At 44.2% G+C, this 15,609-nt stretch overlaps 20 non-coding genes across 20 annotated transcripts; all 20 read left to right on the top strand.

Annotated features, from left to right (window-relative positions):
- Positions 1–222: 222 nt before the first annotated feature.
- On the top strand, positions 223–296 carry trnan-guu (transfer RNA asparagine (anticodon GUU)). Its single transcript has one exon. It is a non-coding gene; the product is annotated as a tRNA-Asn (tRNA).
- Positions 297–1,602: 1,306 nt separating this feature from the next.
- trnat-agu (transfer RNA threonine (anticodon AGU)) lies at positions 1,603–1,676 on the top strand. The gene has a single exon. It is a non-coding gene; the product is annotated as a tRNA-Thr (tRNA).
- A 557-nt stretch (positions 1,677–2,233) lies between these two features.
- trnan-guu (transfer RNA asparagine (anticodon GUU)) lies at positions 2,234–2,307 on the top strand. Its single transcript has one exon. It is a non-coding gene; the product is annotated as a tRNA-Asn (tRNA).
- A 1,307-nt stretch (positions 2,308–3,614) lies between these two features.
- On the top strand, positions 3,615–3,688 carry trnat-agu (transfer RNA threonine (anticodon AGU)). Its single transcript has one exon. It is a non-coding gene; the product is annotated as a tRNA-Thr (tRNA).
- Positions 3,689–4,245: 557 nt separating this feature from the next.
- On the top strand, positions 4,246–4,319 carry trnan-guu (transfer RNA asparagine (anticodon GUU)). The gene has a single exon. It is a non-coding gene; the product is annotated as a tRNA-Asn (tRNA).
- Positions 4,320–5,625: 1,306 nt separating this feature from the next.
- Positions 5,626–5,699, top strand: trnat-agu (transfer RNA threonine (anticodon AGU)). The gene has a single exon. It is a non-coding gene; the product is annotated as a tRNA-Thr (tRNA).
- A 160-nt stretch (positions 5,700–5,859) lies between these two features.
- On the top strand, positions 5,860–5,933 carry trnat-ugu (transfer RNA threonine (anticodon UGU)). The gene has a single exon. It is a non-coding gene; the product is annotated as a tRNA-Thr (tRNA).
- A 320-nt stretch (positions 5,934–6,253) lies between these two features.
- On the top strand, positions 6,254–6,327 carry trnan-guu (transfer RNA asparagine (anticodon GUU)). Its single transcript has one exon. It is a non-coding gene; the product is annotated as a tRNA-Asn (tRNA).
- Positions 6,328–7,633: 1,306 nt separating this feature from the next.
- trnat-agu (transfer RNA threonine (anticodon AGU)) lies at positions 7,634–7,707 on the top strand. Its single transcript has one exon. It is a non-coding gene; the product is annotated as a tRNA-Thr (tRNA).
- Positions 7,708–7,867: 160 nt separating this feature from the next.
- On the top strand, positions 7,868–7,941 carry trnat-ugu (transfer RNA threonine (anticodon UGU)). Its single transcript has one exon. It is a non-coding gene; the product is annotated as a tRNA-Thr (tRNA).
- Positions 7,942–8,261: 320 nt separating this feature from the next.
- trnan-guu (transfer RNA asparagine (anticodon GUU)) lies at positions 8,262–8,335 on the top strand. The gene has a single exon. It is a non-coding gene; the product is annotated as a tRNA-Asn (tRNA).
- A 1,306-nt stretch (positions 8,336–9,641) lies between these two features.
- trnat-agu (transfer RNA threonine (anticodon AGU)) lies at positions 9,642–9,715 on the top strand. The gene has a single exon. It is a non-coding gene; the product is annotated as a tRNA-Thr (tRNA).
- Positions 9,716–9,875: 160 nt separating this feature from the next.
- Positions 9,876–9,949, top strand: trnat-ugu (transfer RNA threonine (anticodon UGU)). The gene has a single exon. It is a non-coding gene; the product is annotated as a tRNA-Thr (tRNA).
- A 320-nt stretch (positions 9,950–10,269) lies between these two features.
- Positions 10,270–10,343, top strand: trnan-guu (transfer RNA asparagine (anticodon GUU)). The gene has a single exon. It is a non-coding gene; the product is annotated as a tRNA-Asn (tRNA).
- Positions 10,344–11,649: 1,306 nt separating this feature from the next.
- trnat-agu (transfer RNA threonine (anticodon AGU)) lies at positions 11,650–11,723 on the top strand. The gene has a single exon. It is a non-coding gene; the product is annotated as a tRNA-Thr (tRNA).
- A 160-nt stretch (positions 11,724–11,883) lies between these two features.
- Positions 11,884–11,957, top strand: trnat-ugu (transfer RNA threonine (anticodon UGU)). The gene has a single exon. It is a non-coding gene; the product is annotated as a tRNA-Thr (tRNA).
- Positions 11,958–12,277: 320 nt separating this feature from the next.
- trnan-guu (transfer RNA asparagine (anticodon GUU)) lies at positions 12,278–12,351 on the top strand. Its single transcript has one exon. It is a non-coding gene; the product is annotated as a tRNA-Asn (tRNA).
- A 1,306-nt stretch (positions 12,352–13,657) lies between these two features.
- Positions 13,658–13,731, top strand: trnat-agu (transfer RNA threonine (anticodon AGU)). The gene has a single exon. It is a non-coding gene; the product is annotated as a tRNA-Thr (tRNA).
- Positions 13,732–13,891: 160 nt separating this feature from the next.
- Positions 13,892–13,965, top strand: trnat-ugu (transfer RNA threonine (anticodon UGU)). The gene has a single exon. It is a non-coding gene; the product is annotated as a tRNA-Thr (tRNA).
- A 320-nt stretch (positions 13,966–14,285) lies between these two features.
- On the top strand, positions 14,286–14,359 carry trnan-guu (transfer RNA asparagine (anticodon GUU)). The gene has a single exon. It is a non-coding gene; the product is annotated as a tRNA-Asn (tRNA).
- The last annotated feature ends 1,250 nt before the right edge of the window (positions 14,360–15,609 follow it).

The raw sequence follows: 15,609 nt of genomic DNA, 5'->3' as shown, positions 1-15,609 counted from the left end.
AAACCACCCAATGCAACCCCTTCCACAGTACGTTGAAAAGTGATCCGTTGTTACAAGTAGGTGTGATAGAATTCCACTCAACTGTGGATCAGTCTGATTGGAGGGGACACATTGATTTCATCACAAAAGCTGTTTTTTTTTAAAGAAATCATGTAACCGATGTTGGCCTCAGAGTACACAGCATGTCTCAAGTTGCAAACGACAAGCAGAACTGAAGAGCATGTCTCTGTGGCGCAATCGGCCAGCGCGCTCGGCTGTTAACCGAGAGGTTGGTGGTTCAAGCCCACCCAGGGACGAGTAAAGCAAATGCTGTTGACTTGTGAGACTTTGTGATTATGGTCTGTTGTTCAACTGAAAGCAGTTCTGTTGTTCTCTTCTGCTAAAAGCAACACTTGAAGTCATCTTTAAACCTGTTCCGTTAAGTATTGTGTAACACTCTGGACTTTGAATACAGTGATCCCACTTCACAGAGCAGTGTGGCGTTCCATTGGGCATGGTGTTGTTTCAGTAATGATTGCCCTGTAGCTTCCTTTTTTTCAATACCGAAATCAATGCTTTCAAAACACTTTGGGTTAGCGTTAGTTTTGGAACATTTTTTTTGCAGCTTAACAACTGTCTTACAACTACTTCTCACTGAGTGCAATGGGCTTTTAATGATGAGTGCTACAAACTCTTTAGGCAGCAATCTAAGTGTAACAACATTTGTATGGCTTGTGCTGACCAGAAGGTAAAGAGAAAACTTAGGATCGCAGGCTGTTTGAGGAGGATTGGATGACTCCCTGACACCTTAGTTGTTCAAGGGCTTACCCGTGCCTGGAGGACCACAGACCCAATGGCATGCCATGAACATACTGCTTCAAAACCAGGTCCCACCGAGAACCACTGCAGAGCTTCCAGAGAGAGCAGTGAAACAATTTCTTACATGGCAGCACCATGTGTGGACATTAAAGTGCAGGGATTTGGAAAGAGATGGCATGAAGAAATACCGTTGCCACAGAGGATAATATGAGAAAGCAACCTTTGCCAGCTGGCTTAAACATGTGGTCAGTTAAAAGAACAAAGCACTGGCCAGTCCAAGAACACTTTGTCAATTGCTTGACCAGAGCAATGCACAGTTGCACAAAGCTAGGGTCTCCAGGCTGGTCAGAGGCCAGAAATACCCTTGAATGTGTCTGAACATAGAGAATCACTGCTGCAGCTGTACTTCTAGCACTGCATATTCTTGTCCACCTGACATGCAACAACTTGCTAAATAGACATTCCCTGTATCATGGTACAGACAACAGTTGCAAGGAAAAGCACAACTCTGTCAGATATAGAATAGCAAACAATTGTAAGACACAAAATATGTTTATACTTGCGGGATGGCTCAGGGTTATTGTGGCACTTTTCTATCTGTTCCAAAATTGGACCAACAAACATGAATGCTGAGGGGCTGTGAAAACTGGGTGATCAAATGACTTGTGAGAGATTGTCATCTTGGTCTGCTAGCCAACCTTCAACACTGGCATCTTTCCAGCACAGGAGAGTAAAGATGGTAACAAGCTGATTCGATTCAGTTACACACTTAATATGAAACATTCTCAAGACAAATCAATTGATGGTGCTGTGGCTTAGTTGGTCAAAGTGCCTGTCTAGTAAACAGGAGCTCCTGGGTTCAAATCCCAGCAGTGCCTCTTTTGCATTTCCTTATAGTTGGTGGCAATGTCTTAAGTACCGACAGCAGCTTCGGGCAAAAGGCAATGGAAATACAATGTGGCAACCCACCTCAGACACTTTGGAAGGCTTGATGCAGAGATATTTGCAGCAGTTGCCCCAAACTGTAGACTTCAAATGGGCGCTGTAGCTTAGTTGGAGAAAGCACCTGTCTTGTAAACAGTTGAACACTGCAGGTTCAACTCCCAGCAGTGCCTTCACACATTCACTTGTCTATAAAAGCTTTCAAATGTTCATACCTGGGAGCAGGTCTTTTATTACTTGTCCCCTAAAAACACCTTTCCTAGACAGGGTCAAACCACCCAACGCAACCCCTTCCACAGTACGTTGAAAAGTGATCCGTTGTTACAAGTAGGTGTGATAGAATTCCACTCAACTGTGGATCAGTCTGATTGGAGGGGACACATTGATTTCATCACAAAAGCTGTTTTTTTTTAAAGAAATCATGTAACCGATGTTGGCCTCAGAGTACACAGCATGTCTCAAGTTGCAAACGACAAGCAGAACTGAAGAGCATGTCTCTGTGGCGCAATCGGCCAGCGCGCTCGGCTGTTAACCGAGAGGTTGGTGGTTCAAGCCCACCCAGGGACGAGTAAAGCAAATGCTGTTGACTTGTGAGACTTTGTGATTATGGTCTGTTGTTCAACTGAAAGCAGTTCTGTTGTTCTCTTCTGCTAAAAGCAACACTTGAAGTCATCTTTAAACCTGTTCCGTTAAGTATTGTGTAACACTCTGGACTTTGAATACAGTGATCCCACTTCACAGAGCAGTGTGGCGTTCCATTGGGCATGGTGTTGTTTCAGTAATGATTGCCCTGTAGCTTCCTTTTTTTCAATACCGAAATCAATGCTTTCAAAACACTTTGGGTTAGCGTTAGTTTTGGAACATTTTTTTTTGCAGCTTAACAACTGTCTTACAACTACTTCTCACTGAGTGCAATGGGCTTTTAATGATGAGTGCTACAAACTCTTTAGGCAGCAATCTAAGTGTAACAACATTTGTATGGCTTGTGCTGACCAGAAGGTAAAGAGAAAACTTAGGATCGCAGGCTGTTTGAGGAGGATTGGATGACTCCCTGACACCTTAGTTGTTCAAGGGCTTACCCGTGCCTGGAGGACCACAGACCCAATGGCATGCCATGAACATACTGCTTCAAAACCAGGTCCCACCGAGAACCACTGCAGAGCTTCCAGAGAGAGCAGTGAAACAATTTCTTACATGGCAGCACCATGTGTGGACATTAAAGTGCAGGGATTTGGAAAGAGATGGCATGAAGAAATACCGTTGCCACAGAGGATAATATGAGAAAGCAACCTTTGCCAGCTGGCTTAAACATGTGGTCAGTTAAAAGAACAAAGCACTGGCCAGTCCAAGAACACTTTGTCAATTGCTTGACCAGAGCAATGCACAGTTGCACAAAGCTAGGGTCTCCAGGCTGGTCAGAGGCCAGAAATACCCTTGAATGTGTCTGAACATAGAGAATCACTGCTGCAGCCGTACTTCTAGCACTGCATATTCTTGTCCACCTGACATGCAACAACTTGCTAAATAGACATTCCCTGTATCATGGTACAGACAACAGTTGCAAGGAAAAGCACAACTCTGTCAGATATAGAATAGCAAACAATTGTAAGACACAAAATATGTTTATACTTGCGGGATGGCTCAGGGTTATTGTGGCACTTTTCTATCTGTTCCAAAATTGGACCAACAAACATGAATGCTGAGGGGCTGTGAAAACTGGGTGATCAAATGACTTGTGAGAGATTGTCATCTTGGTCTGCTAGCCAACCTTCAACACTGGCATCTTTCCAGCACAGGAGAGTAAAGATGGTAACAAGCTGATTCGATTCAGTTACACACTTAATATGAAACATTCTCAAGACAAATCAATTGATGGCGCTGTGGCTTAGTTGGTCAAAGTGCCTGTCTAGTAAACAGGAGATCCTGGGTTCAAATCCCAGCAGTGCCTCTTTTGCATTTCCTTATAGTTGGTGGCAATGTCCTAAGTACCGACAGCAGCTTCGGGCAAAAGGCAATGGAAATACAATGTGGCAACCCACCTCAGACACTTTGGAAGGCTTGATGCAGAGATATTTGCAGCAGTTGCCCCAAACTGTAGACTTCCAATGGGCGCTGTAGCTTAGTTGGAGAAAGCACCTGTCTTGTAAACAGTTGAACACTGCAGGTTCAACTCCCAGCAGTGCCTTCACACATTCACTTGTCTATAAAAGCTTTCAAATGTTCATACCTGGGAGCAGGTCTTTTATTACTTGTCCCCTAAAAACACCTTTCCTAGACAGGGTCAAACCACCCAACACAACCCCTTCCACAGTACGTTGAAAAGTGATCCGTTGTTACAAGTAGGTGTGATAGAATTCCACTCAACTGTGGATCAGTCTGATTGGAGGGGACACATTGATTTCATCACAAAAGCTGTTTTTTTTGAAAGAAATCATGTAACCGATGTTGGCCTCAGAGTACACAGCATGTCTCAAGTTGCAAACGACAAGCAGAACTGAAGAGCATGTCTCTGTGGCGCAATCGGCCAGCGCGCTCGGCTGTTAACCGAGAGGTTGGTGGTTCAAGCCCACCCAGGGACGAGTAAAGCAAATGCTGTTGACTTGTGAGACTTTGTGATTATGGTCTGTTGTTCAACTGAAAGCAGTTCTGTTGTTCTCTTCTGCTAAAAGCAACACTTGAAGTCATCTTTAAACCTGTTCCGTTAAGTATTGTGTAACACTCTGGACTTTGAATACAGTGATCCCACTTCACAGAGCAGTGTGGCGTTCCATTGGGCATGGTGTTGTTTCAGTAATGATTGCCCTGTAGCTTCCTTTTTTTCAATACCGAAATCAATGCTTTCAAAACACTTTGGGTTAGCGTTAGTTTTGGAACATTTTTTTTGCAGCTTAACAACTGTCTTACAACTACTTCTCACTGAGTGCAATGGGCTTTTAATGATGAGTGCTACAAACTCTTTAGGCAGCAATCTAAGTGTAACAACATTTGTATGGCTTGTGCTGACCAGAAGGTAAAGAGAAAACTTAGGATCGCAGGCTGTTTGAGGAGGATTGGATGACTCCCTGACACCTTAGTTGTTCAAGGGCTTACCCGTGCCTGGAGGACCACAGACCCAATGGCATGCCATGAACATACTGCTTCAAAACCAGGTCCCACCGAGAACCACTGCAGAGCTTCGAGAGAGAGCAGTGAAACAATTTCTTACATGGCAGCACCATGTGTGGACATTAAAGTGCAGGGATTTGGAAAGAGATGGCATGAAGAAATACCGTTGCCACAGAGGATAATATGAGAAAGCAACCTTTGCCAGCTGGCTTAAACATGTGGTCAGTTAAAAGAACAAAGCACTGGCCAGTCCAAGAACACTTTGTCAATTGCTTGACCAGAGCAATGCACAGTTGCACAAAGCTAGGGTCTCCAGGCTGGTCAGAGGCCAGAAATACCCTTGAATGTGTCTGAACATAGAGAATCACTGCTGCAGCTGTACTTCTAGCACTGCATATTCTTGTCCACCTGACATGCAACAACTTGCTAAATAGACATTCCCTGTATCATGGTACAGACAACAGTTGCAAGGAAAAGCACAACTCTGTCAGATATAGAATAGCAAACAATTGTAAGACACAAAATATGTTTATACTTGCGGGATGGCTCAGGGTTATTGTGGCACTTTTCTATCTGTTCCAAAATTGGACCAACAAACATGAATGCTGAGGGGCTGTGAAAACTGGGTGATCAAATGACTTGTGAGAGATTGTCATCTTGGTCTGCTAGCCAACCTTCAACACTGGCATCTTTCCAGCACAGGGGAGTAAAGATGTTAACAAGCTGATTCGATTCAGTTACACACTTAATATGAAACATTCTCAAAGCAAATCAATTGATGGCGCTGTGGCTTAGTTGGTCAAAGTGCCTGTCTAGTAAACAGGAGATCCTGGGTTCAAATCCCAGCAGTGCCTCTTTTGCATTTCCTTATAGTTGGTGGCAATGTCCTAAGTACCGACAGCAGCTTCGGGCAAAAGGCAATGGAAATACAATGTGGCAACCCACCTCAGACACTTTGGAAGGCTTGATGCAGAGATATTTGCAGCAGTTGCCCCAAACTGTAGACTTCCAATGGGCGCTGTAGCTTAGTTGGAGAAAGCACCTGTCTTGTAAACAGGAGATCCTGGGTTCAACTCCCAGCAGTGCCTTCACACATTCACTTGTCTATAAAAGCTTTCAAATGTTCATACCTGGGAGCAGGTCTTTTATTACTTCTCCCCTAAAAACACCTTTCCTAGACAGGGTCAAACCACCCAACGCAACCCCTTCCACAGTACGTTGAAAAGTGATCCGTTGTTACAAGTAGGTGTGATAGAATTCCACTCAACTGTGGATCAGTCTGATTGGAGGGGACACATTGATTTCATCACAAAAGCTGGTTTTCTTTAAAGAAATCATGTAACCGATGTTGGCCTCAGAGTACACAGCATGTCTCAAGTTGCAAACGACAAGCAGAACTGAAGAGCATGTCTCTGTGGCGCAATCGGCCAGCGCGCTCGGCTGTTAACCGAGAGGTTGGTGGTTCAAGCCCACCCAGGGACGAGTAAAGCAAATGCTGTTGACTTGTGAGACTTTGTGATTATGGTCTGTTGTTCAACTGAAAGCAGTTCTGTTGTTCTCTTCTGCTAAAAGCAACACTTGAAGTCATCTTTAAACCTGTTCCGTTAAGTATTGTGTAACACTCTGGACTTTGAATACAGTGATCCCACTTCACAGAGCAGTGTGGCGTTCCATTGGGCATGGTGTTGTTTCAGTAATGATTGCCCTGTAGCTTCCTTTTTTTCAATACCGAAATCAATGCTTTCAAAACACTTTGGGTTAGCGTTAGTTTTGGAACATTTTTTTTGCAGCTTAACAACTGTCTTACAACTACTTCTCACTGAGTGCAATGGGCTTTTAATGATGAGTGCTACAAACTCTTTAGGCAGCAATCTAAGTGTAACAACATTTGTATGGCTTGTGCTGACCAGAAGGTAAAGAGAAAACTTAGGATCGCAGGCTGTTTGAGGAGGATTGGATGACTCCCTGACACCTTAGTTGTTCAAGGGCTTACCCGTGCCTGGAGGACCACAGACCCAATGGCATGCCATGAACATACTGCTTCAAAACCAGGTCCCACCGAGAACCACTGCAGAGCTTCCAGAGAGAGCAGTGAAACAATTTCTTACATGGCAGCACCATGTGTGGACATTAAAGTGCAGGGATTTGGAAAGAGATGGCATGAAGAAATACCGTTGCCACAGAGGATAATATGAGAAAGCAACCTTTGCCAGCTGGCTTAAACATGTGGTCAGTTAAAAGAACAAAGCACTGGCCAGTCCAAGAACACTTTGTCAATTGCTTGACCAGAGCAATGCACAGTTGCACAAAGCTAGGGTCTCCAGGCTGGTCAGAGGCCAGAAATACCCTTGAATGTGTCTGAACATAGAGAATCACTGCTGCAGCTGTACTTCTAGCACTGCATATTCTTGTCCACCTGACATGCAACAACTTGCTAAATAGACATTCCCTGTATCATGGTACAGACAACAGTTGCAAGGAAAAGCACAACTCTGTCAGATATAGAATAGCAAAAAATTGTAAGACACAAAATATGTTTATACTTGCGGGATGGCTCAGGGTTATTGTGGCACTTTTCTATCTGTTCCAAAATTGGACCAACAAACATGAATGCTGAGGGGCTGTGAAAACTGGGTGATCAAATGACTTGTGAGAGATTGACATCTTGGTCTGCTAGCCAACCTTCAACACTGGCATCTTTCCAGCACAGGAGAGTAAAGATGGTAACAAGCTGATTCGATTCAGTTACACACTTAATATGAAACATTCTTAAGACAAATCAATTGATGGTGCTGTGGCTTAGTTGGTCAAAGTGCCTGTCTAGTAAACAGGAGATCCTGGGTTCAAATCCCAGCAGTGCCTCTTTTGCATTTCCTTATAGTTGGTGGCAATGTCCTAAGTACCGACAGCAGCTTCGGGCAAAAGGCAATGGAAATACAATGTGGCAACCCACCTCAGACACTTTGGAAGGCTTGATGCAGAGATATTTGCAGCAGTTGCCCCAAACTGTAGACTTCCAATGGGCGCTGTAGCTTAGTTGGAGAAAGCACCTGTCTTGTAAACAGGAGATCCTGGGTTCAACTCCCAGCAGTGCCTTCACACATTCACTTGTCTATAAAAGCTTTCAAATGTTCATACCTGGGAGCAGGTCTTTTATTACTTGTCCCCTAAAAACACCTTTCCTAGACAGGGTCAAACCACCCAACGCAACCCCTTCCACAGTACGTTGAAAAGTGATCCGTTGTTACAAGTAGGTGTGATAGAATTCCACTCAACTGTGGATCAGTCTGATTGGAGGGGACACATTGATTTCATCACAAAAGCTGTTTTTTTTTAAAGAAATCATGTAACCGATGTTGGCCTCAGAGTACACAGCATGTCTCAAGTTGCAAACGACAACCAGAACTGAAGAGCATGTCTCTGTGGCGCAATCGGCCAGCGCGCTCGGCTGTTAACCGAGAGGTTGGTGGTTCAAGCCCACCCAGGGACGAGTAAAGCAAATGCTGTTGACTTGTGAGACTTTGTGATTATGGTCTGTTGTTCAACTGAAAGCAGTTCTGTTGTTCTCTTCTGCTAAAAGCAACACTTGAAGTCATGTTTAAACCTGTTCCGTTAAGTATTGTGTAACACTCTGGACTTTGAATACAGTGATCCCACTTCACAGAGCAGTGTGGCGTTCCATTGGGCATGGTGTTGTTTCAGTAATGATTGCCCTGTAGCTTCCTTTTTTTCAATACCGAAATCAATGCTTTCAAAACACTTTGGGTTAGCGTTAGTTTTGGAACATTTTTTTTGCAGCTTAACAACTGTCTTACAACTACTTCTCACTGAGTGCAATGGGCTTTTAATGATGAGTGCTACAAACTCTTTAGGCAGCAATCTAAGTGTAACAACATTTGTATGGCTTGTGCTGACCAGAAGGTAAAGAGAAAACTTAGGATCGCAGGCTGTTTGAGGAGGATTGGATGACTCCCTGACACCTTAGTTGTTCAAGGGCTTACCCGTGCCTGGAGGACCACAGACCCAATGGCATGCCATGAACATACTGCTTCAAAACCAGGTCCCACCGAGAACCACTGCAGAGCTTCCAGAGAGAGCAGTGAAACAATTTCTTACATGGCAGCACCATGTGTGGACATTAAAGTGCAGGGATTTGGAAAGAGATGGCATGAAGAAATACCGTTGCCACAGAGGATAATATGAGAAAGCAACCTTTGCCAGCTGGCTTAAACATGTGGTCAGTTAAAAGAACAAAGCACTGGCCAGTCCAAGAACACTTTGTCAATTGCTTGACCAGAGCAATGCACAGTTGCACAAAGCTAGGGTCTCCAGGCTGGTCAGAGGCCAGAAATACCCTTGAATGTGTCTGAACATAGAGAATCACTGCTGCAGCCGTACTTCTAGCACTGCATATTCTTGTCCACCTGACATGCAACAACTTGCTAAATAGACATTCCCTGTATCATGGTACAGACAACAGTTGCAAGGAAAAGCACAACTCTGTCAGATATAGAATAGCAAACAATTGTAAGACACAAAATATGTTTATACTTGCGGGATGGCTCAGGGTTATTGTGGCACTTTTCTATCTGTTCCAAAATTGGACCAACAAACATGAATGCTGAGGGGCTGTGAAAACTGGGTGATCAAATGACTTGTGAGAGATTGTCATCTTGGTCTGCTAGCCAACCTTCAACACTGGCATCTTTCCAGCACAGGGGAGTAAAGATGTTAACAAGCTGATTCGATTCAGTTACACACTTAATATGAAACATTCTCAAAGCAAATCAATTGATGGCGCTGTGGCTTAGTTGGTCAAAGTGCCTGTCTAGTAAACAGGAGATCCTGGGTTCAAATCCCAGCAGTGCCTCTTTTGCATTTCCTTATAGTTGGTGGCAATGTCCTAAGTACCGACAGCAGCTTCGGGCAAAAGGCAATGGAAATACAATGTGGCAACCCACCTCAGACACTTTGGAAGGCTTGATGCAGAGATATTTGCAGCAGTTGCCCCAGACTGTAGACTTCCAATGGGCGCTGTAGCTTAGTTGGAGAAAGCACCTGTCTTGTAAACAGGAGATCCTGGGTTCAACTCCCAGCAGTGCCTTCACACATTCACTTGTCTATAAAAGCTTTCAAATGTTCATACCTGGGAGCAGGTCTTTTATTACTTCTCCCCTAAAAACACCTTTCCTAGACAGGGTCAAACCACCCAACGCAACCCCTTCCACAGTACGTTGAAAAGTGATCCGTTGTTACAAGTAGGTGTGATAGAATTCCACTCAACTGTGGATCAGTCTGATTGGAGGGGACACATTGATTTCATCACAAAAGCTGTTTTTCTTTAAAGAAATCATGTAACCGATGTTGGCCTCAGAGTACACAGCATGTCTCAAGTTGCAAACGACAAGCAGAACTGAAGAGCATGTCTCTGTGGCGCAATCGGCCAGCGCGCTCGGCTGTTAACCGAGGGGTTGGTGGTTCAAGCCCACCCAGGGACGAGTAAAGCAAATGCTGTTGACTTGTGAGACTTTGTGATTATGGTCTGTTGTTCAACTGAAAGCAGTTCTGTTGTTCTCTTCTGCTAAAAGCAACACTTGAAGTCATCTTTAAACCTGTTCCGTTAAGTATTGTGTAACACTCTGGACTTTGAATACAGTGATCCCACTTCACAGAGCAGTGTGGCGTTCCATTGGGCATGGTGTTGTTTCAGTAATGATTGCCCTGTAGCTTCCTTTTTTTCAATACCGAAATCAATGCTTTCAAAACACTTTGGGTTAGCGTTAGTTTTGGAACATTTTTTTTGCAGCTTAACAACTGTCTTACAACTACTTCTCACTGAGTGCAATGGGCTTTTAATGATGAGTGCTACAAACTCTTTAGGCAGCAATCTAAGTGTAACAACATTTGTATGGCTTGTGCTGACCAGAAGGTAAAGAGAAAACTTAGGATCGCAGGCTGTTTGAGGAGGATTGGATGACTCCCTGACACCTTAGTTGTTCAAGGGCTTACCCGTGCCTGGAGGACCACAGACCCAATGGCATGCCATGAACATACTGCTTCAAAACCAGGTCCCACCGAGAACCACTGCAGAGCTTCCAGAGAGAGCAGTGAAACAATTTCTTACATGGCAGCACCATGTGTGGACATTAAAGTGCAGGGATTTGGAAAGAGATGGCATGAAGAAATACCGTTGCCACAGAGGATAATATGAGAAAGCAACCTTTGCCAGCTGGCTTAAACATGTGGTCAGTTAAAAGAACAAAGCACTGGCCAGTCCAAGAACACTTTGTCAATTGCTTGACCAGAGCAATGCACAGTTGCACAAAGCTAGGGTCTCCAGGCTGGTCAGAGGCCAGAAATACCCTTGAATGTGTCTGAACATAGAGAATCACTGCTGCAGCTGTACTTCTAGCACTGCATATTCTTGTCCACCTGACATGCAACAACTTGCTAAATAGACATTCCCTGTATCATGGTACAGACAACAGTTGCAAGGAAAAGCACAACTCTGTCAGATATAGAATAGCAAACAATTGTAAGACACAAAATATGTTTATACTTGCGGGATGGCTCAGGGTTATTGTGGCACTTTTCTATCTGTTCCAAAATTGGACCAACAAACATGAATGCTGAGGGGCTGTGAAAACTGGGTGATCAAATGACTTGTGAGAGATTGTCATCTTGGTCTGCTAGCCAACCTTCAACACTGGCATCTTTCCAGCACAGGAGAGTAAAGATGGTAACAAGCTGATTCGATTCAGTTACACACTTAATATGAAACATTCTCAAAGCAAATCAATTGATGGCGCTGTGGCTTAGTTGGTCAAAGTGCCTGTCTAGTAAACAGGAGATCCTGGGTTCAAATCCCAGCAGTGCCTCTTTTGCATTTCCTTATAGTTGGTGGCAATGTCCTAAGTACCGACAGCAGCTTCGGGCAAAAGGCAATGGAAATACAATGTGGCAACCCACCTCAGACACTTTGGAAGGCTTGATGCAGAGATATTTGCAGCAGTTGCCCCAGACTGTAGACTTCCAATGGGCGCTGTAGCTTAGTTGGAGAAAGCACCTGTCTTGTAAACAGGAGATCCTGGGTTCAACTCCCAGCAGTGCCTTCACACATTCACTTGTCTATAAAAGCTTTCAAATGTTCATACCTGGGAGCAGGTCTTTTATTACTTCTCCCCTAAAAACACCTTTCCTAGACAGGGTCAAACCACCCAACGCAACCCCTTCCACAGTACGTTGAAAAGTGATCCGTTGTTACAAGTAGGTGTGATAGAATTCCACTCAACTGTGGATCAGTCTGATTGGAGGGGACACATTGATTTCATCACAAAAGCTGTTTTTCTTTAAAGAAATCATGTAACCGATGTTGGCCTCAGAGTACACAGCATGTCTCAAGTTGCAAACGACAAGCAGAACTGAAGAGCATGTCTCTGTGGCGCAATCGGCCAGCGCGCTCGGCTGTTAACCGAGAGGTTGGTGGTTCAAGCCCACCCAGGGACGAGTAAAGCAAATGCTGTTGACTTGTGAGACTTTGTGATTATGGTCTGTTGTTCAACTGAAAGCAGTTCTGTTGTTCTCTTCTGCTAAAAGCAACACTTGAAGTCATCTTTAAACCTGTTCCGTTAAGTATTGTGTAACACTCTGGACTTTGAATACAGTGATCCCACTTCACAGAGCAGTGTGGCGTTCCATTGGGCATGGTGTTGTTTCAGTAATGATTGCCCTGTAGCTTCCTTTTTTTCAATACCGAAATCAATGCTTTCAAAACACTTTGGGTTAGCGTTAGTTTTGGAACATTTTTTTTGCAGCTTAACAACTGTCTTACAACTACTTCTCACTGAGTGCAATGGGCTTTTAATGATGAGTGCTACAAACTCTTTAGGCAGCAATCTAAGTGTAACAACATTTGTATGGCTTGTGCTGACCAGAAGGTAAAGAGAAAACTTAGGATCGCAGGCTGTTTGAGGAGGATTGGATGACTCCCTGACACCTTAGTTGTTCAAGGGCTTACCCGTGCCTGGAGGACCACAGACCCAATGGCATGCCATGAACATATTGCTTCAAAACCAGGTCCCACCGAGAACCACTGCAGAGCTTCCAGAGAGAGCAGTGAAACAATTTCTTACATGGCAGCACCATGTGTGGACATTAAAGTGCAGGGATTTGGAAAGAGATGGCATGAAGAAATACCGTTGCCACAGAGGATAATATGAGAAAGCAACCTTTGCCAGCTGGCTTAAACATGTGGTCAGTTAAAAGAACAAAGCACTGGCCAGTCCAAGAACACTTTGTCAATTGCTTGACCAGAGCAATGCACAGTTGCACAAAGCTAGGGTCTCCAGGCTGGTCAGAGGCCAGAAATACCCTTGAATGTGTCTGAACATAGAGAATCACTGCTGCAGCTGTACTTCTAGCACTGCATATTCTTGTCCACCTGACATGCAACAACTTGCTAAATAGACATTCCCTGTATCATGGTACAGACAACAGTTGCAAGGAAAAGCACAACTCTGTCAGATATAGAATAGCAAACAATTGTAAGACACAAAATATGTTTATACTTGCGGGATGGCTCAGGGTTATTGTGGCACTTTTCTATCTGTTCCAAAATTGGACCAACAAACATGAATGCTGAGGGGCTGTGAAAACTGGGTGATCAAATGACTTGTGAGAGATTGTCATCTTGGTCTGCTAGCCAACCTTCAACACTGGCATCTTTCCAGCACAGGAGAGTAAAGATGGTAACAAGCTGATTCGATTCAGTTACACACTTAATATGAAACATTCTTAAGACAAATCAATTGATGGTGCTGTGGCTTAGTTGGTCAAAGTGCCTGTCTAGTAAACAGGAGATCCTGGGTTCAAATCCCAGCAGTGCCTCTTTTGCATTTCCTTATAGTTGGTGGCAATGTCCTAAGTACCGACAGCAGCTTCGGGCAAAAGGCAATGGAAATACAATGTGGCAACCCACCTCAGACACTTTGGAAGGCTTGATGCAGAGATATTTGCAGCAGTTGCCCCAAACTGTAGACTTCCAATGGGCGCTGTAGCTTAGTTGGAGAAAGCACCTGTCTTGTAAACAGGAGATCCTGGGTTCAACTCCCAGCAGTGCCTTCACACATTCACTTGTCTATAAAAGCTTTCAAATGTTCATACCTGGGAGCAGGTCTTTTATTACTTCTCCCCTAAAAACACCTTTCCTAGACAGGGTCAAACCACCCAACGCAACCCCTTCCACAGTACGTTGAAAAGTGATCCGTTGTTACAAGTAGGTGTGATAGAATTCCACTCAACTGTGGATCAGTCTGATTGGAGGGGACACATTGATTTCATCACAAAAGCTGTTCTTCTTTAAAGAAATCATGTAACCGATGTTGGCCTCAGAGTACACAGCATGTCTCAAGTTGCAAACGACAACCAGAACTGAAGAGCATGTCTCTGTGGCGCAATCGGCCAGCGCGCTCGGCTGTTAACCGAGAGGTTGGTGGTTCAAGCCCACCCAGGGACGAGTAAAGCAAATGCTGTTGACTTGTGAGACTTTGTGATTATGGTCTGTTGTTCAACTGAAAGCAGTTCTGTTGTTCTCTTCTGCTAAAAGCAACACTTGAAGTCATCTTTAAACCTGTTCCGTTAAGTATTGTGTAACACTCTGGACTTTGAATACAGTGATCCCACTTCACAGAGCAGTGTGGCGTTCCATTGGGCATGGTGTTGTTTCAGTAATGATTGCCCTGTAGCTTCCTTTTTTTCAATACCGAAATCAATGCTTTCAAAACACTTTGGGTTAGCGTTAGTTTTGGAACATTTTTTTTGCAGCTTAACAACTGTCTTACAACTACTTCTCACTGAGTGCAATGGGCTTTTAATGATGAGTGCTACACACTCTTTAGGCAGCAATCTAAGTGTAACAACATTTGTATGGCTTGTGCTGACCAGAAGGTAAAGAGAAAACTTAGGATCGCAGGCTGTTTGAGGAGGATTGGATGACTCCCTGACACCTTAGTTGTTCAAGGGCTTACCCGTGCCTGGAGGACCACAGACCCAATGGCATGCCATGAACATACTGCTTCAAAACCAGGTCCCACCGAGAACCACTGCAGAGCTTCCAGAGAGAGCAGTGAAACAATTTCTTACATGGCAGCACCATGTGTGGACATTAAAGTGCAGGGATTTGGAAAGAGATGGCATGAAGAAATACCGTTGCCACAGAGGATAATATGAGAAAGCAACCTTTGCCAGCTGGCTTAAACATGTGGTCAGTTAAAAGAACAAAGCACTGGCCAGTCCAAGAACACTTTGTCAGTTGCTTGACCAGAGCAATGCACAGTTGCACAAAGCTAGGGTCTCCAGGCTGGTCAGAGGCCAGAAATACCCTTGAATGTGTCTGAACATAGAGAATCACTGCTGCAGCTGTACTTCTAGCACTGCATATTCTTGTCCACCTGACATGCAACAACTTGCTAAATAGACATTCCCTGTATCATGGTACAGACAACAGTTGCAAGGAAAAGCACAACTCTGTCAGATATAGAATAGCAAACAATTGTAAGACACAAAATATGTTTATACTTGCGGGATGGCTCAGGGTTATTGTGGCACTTTTCTATCTGTTCCAAAATTGGACCAACAAACATGAATGCTGAGGGGCTGTGAAAACTGGGTGATCAAATGACTTGTGAGAGATTGTCATCTTGGTCTGCTAGCCAACCTTCAACACTGGCATCTTTCCAGCACAGGAGAGTAAAGATGGTAACAAGC

The sequence above is a fragment of the Labrus bergylta genome, chromosome 23 (assembly GCF_963930695.1).
Source record: "Labrus bergylta chromosome 23, fLabBer1.1, whole genome shotgun sequence".
Lineage (NCBI taxonomy): Eukaryota > Metazoa > Chordata > Actinopteri > Labriformes > Labridae > Labrus > Labrus bergylta.
This window is presented reverse-complemented; position numbering and strand designations above follow the sequence as displayed.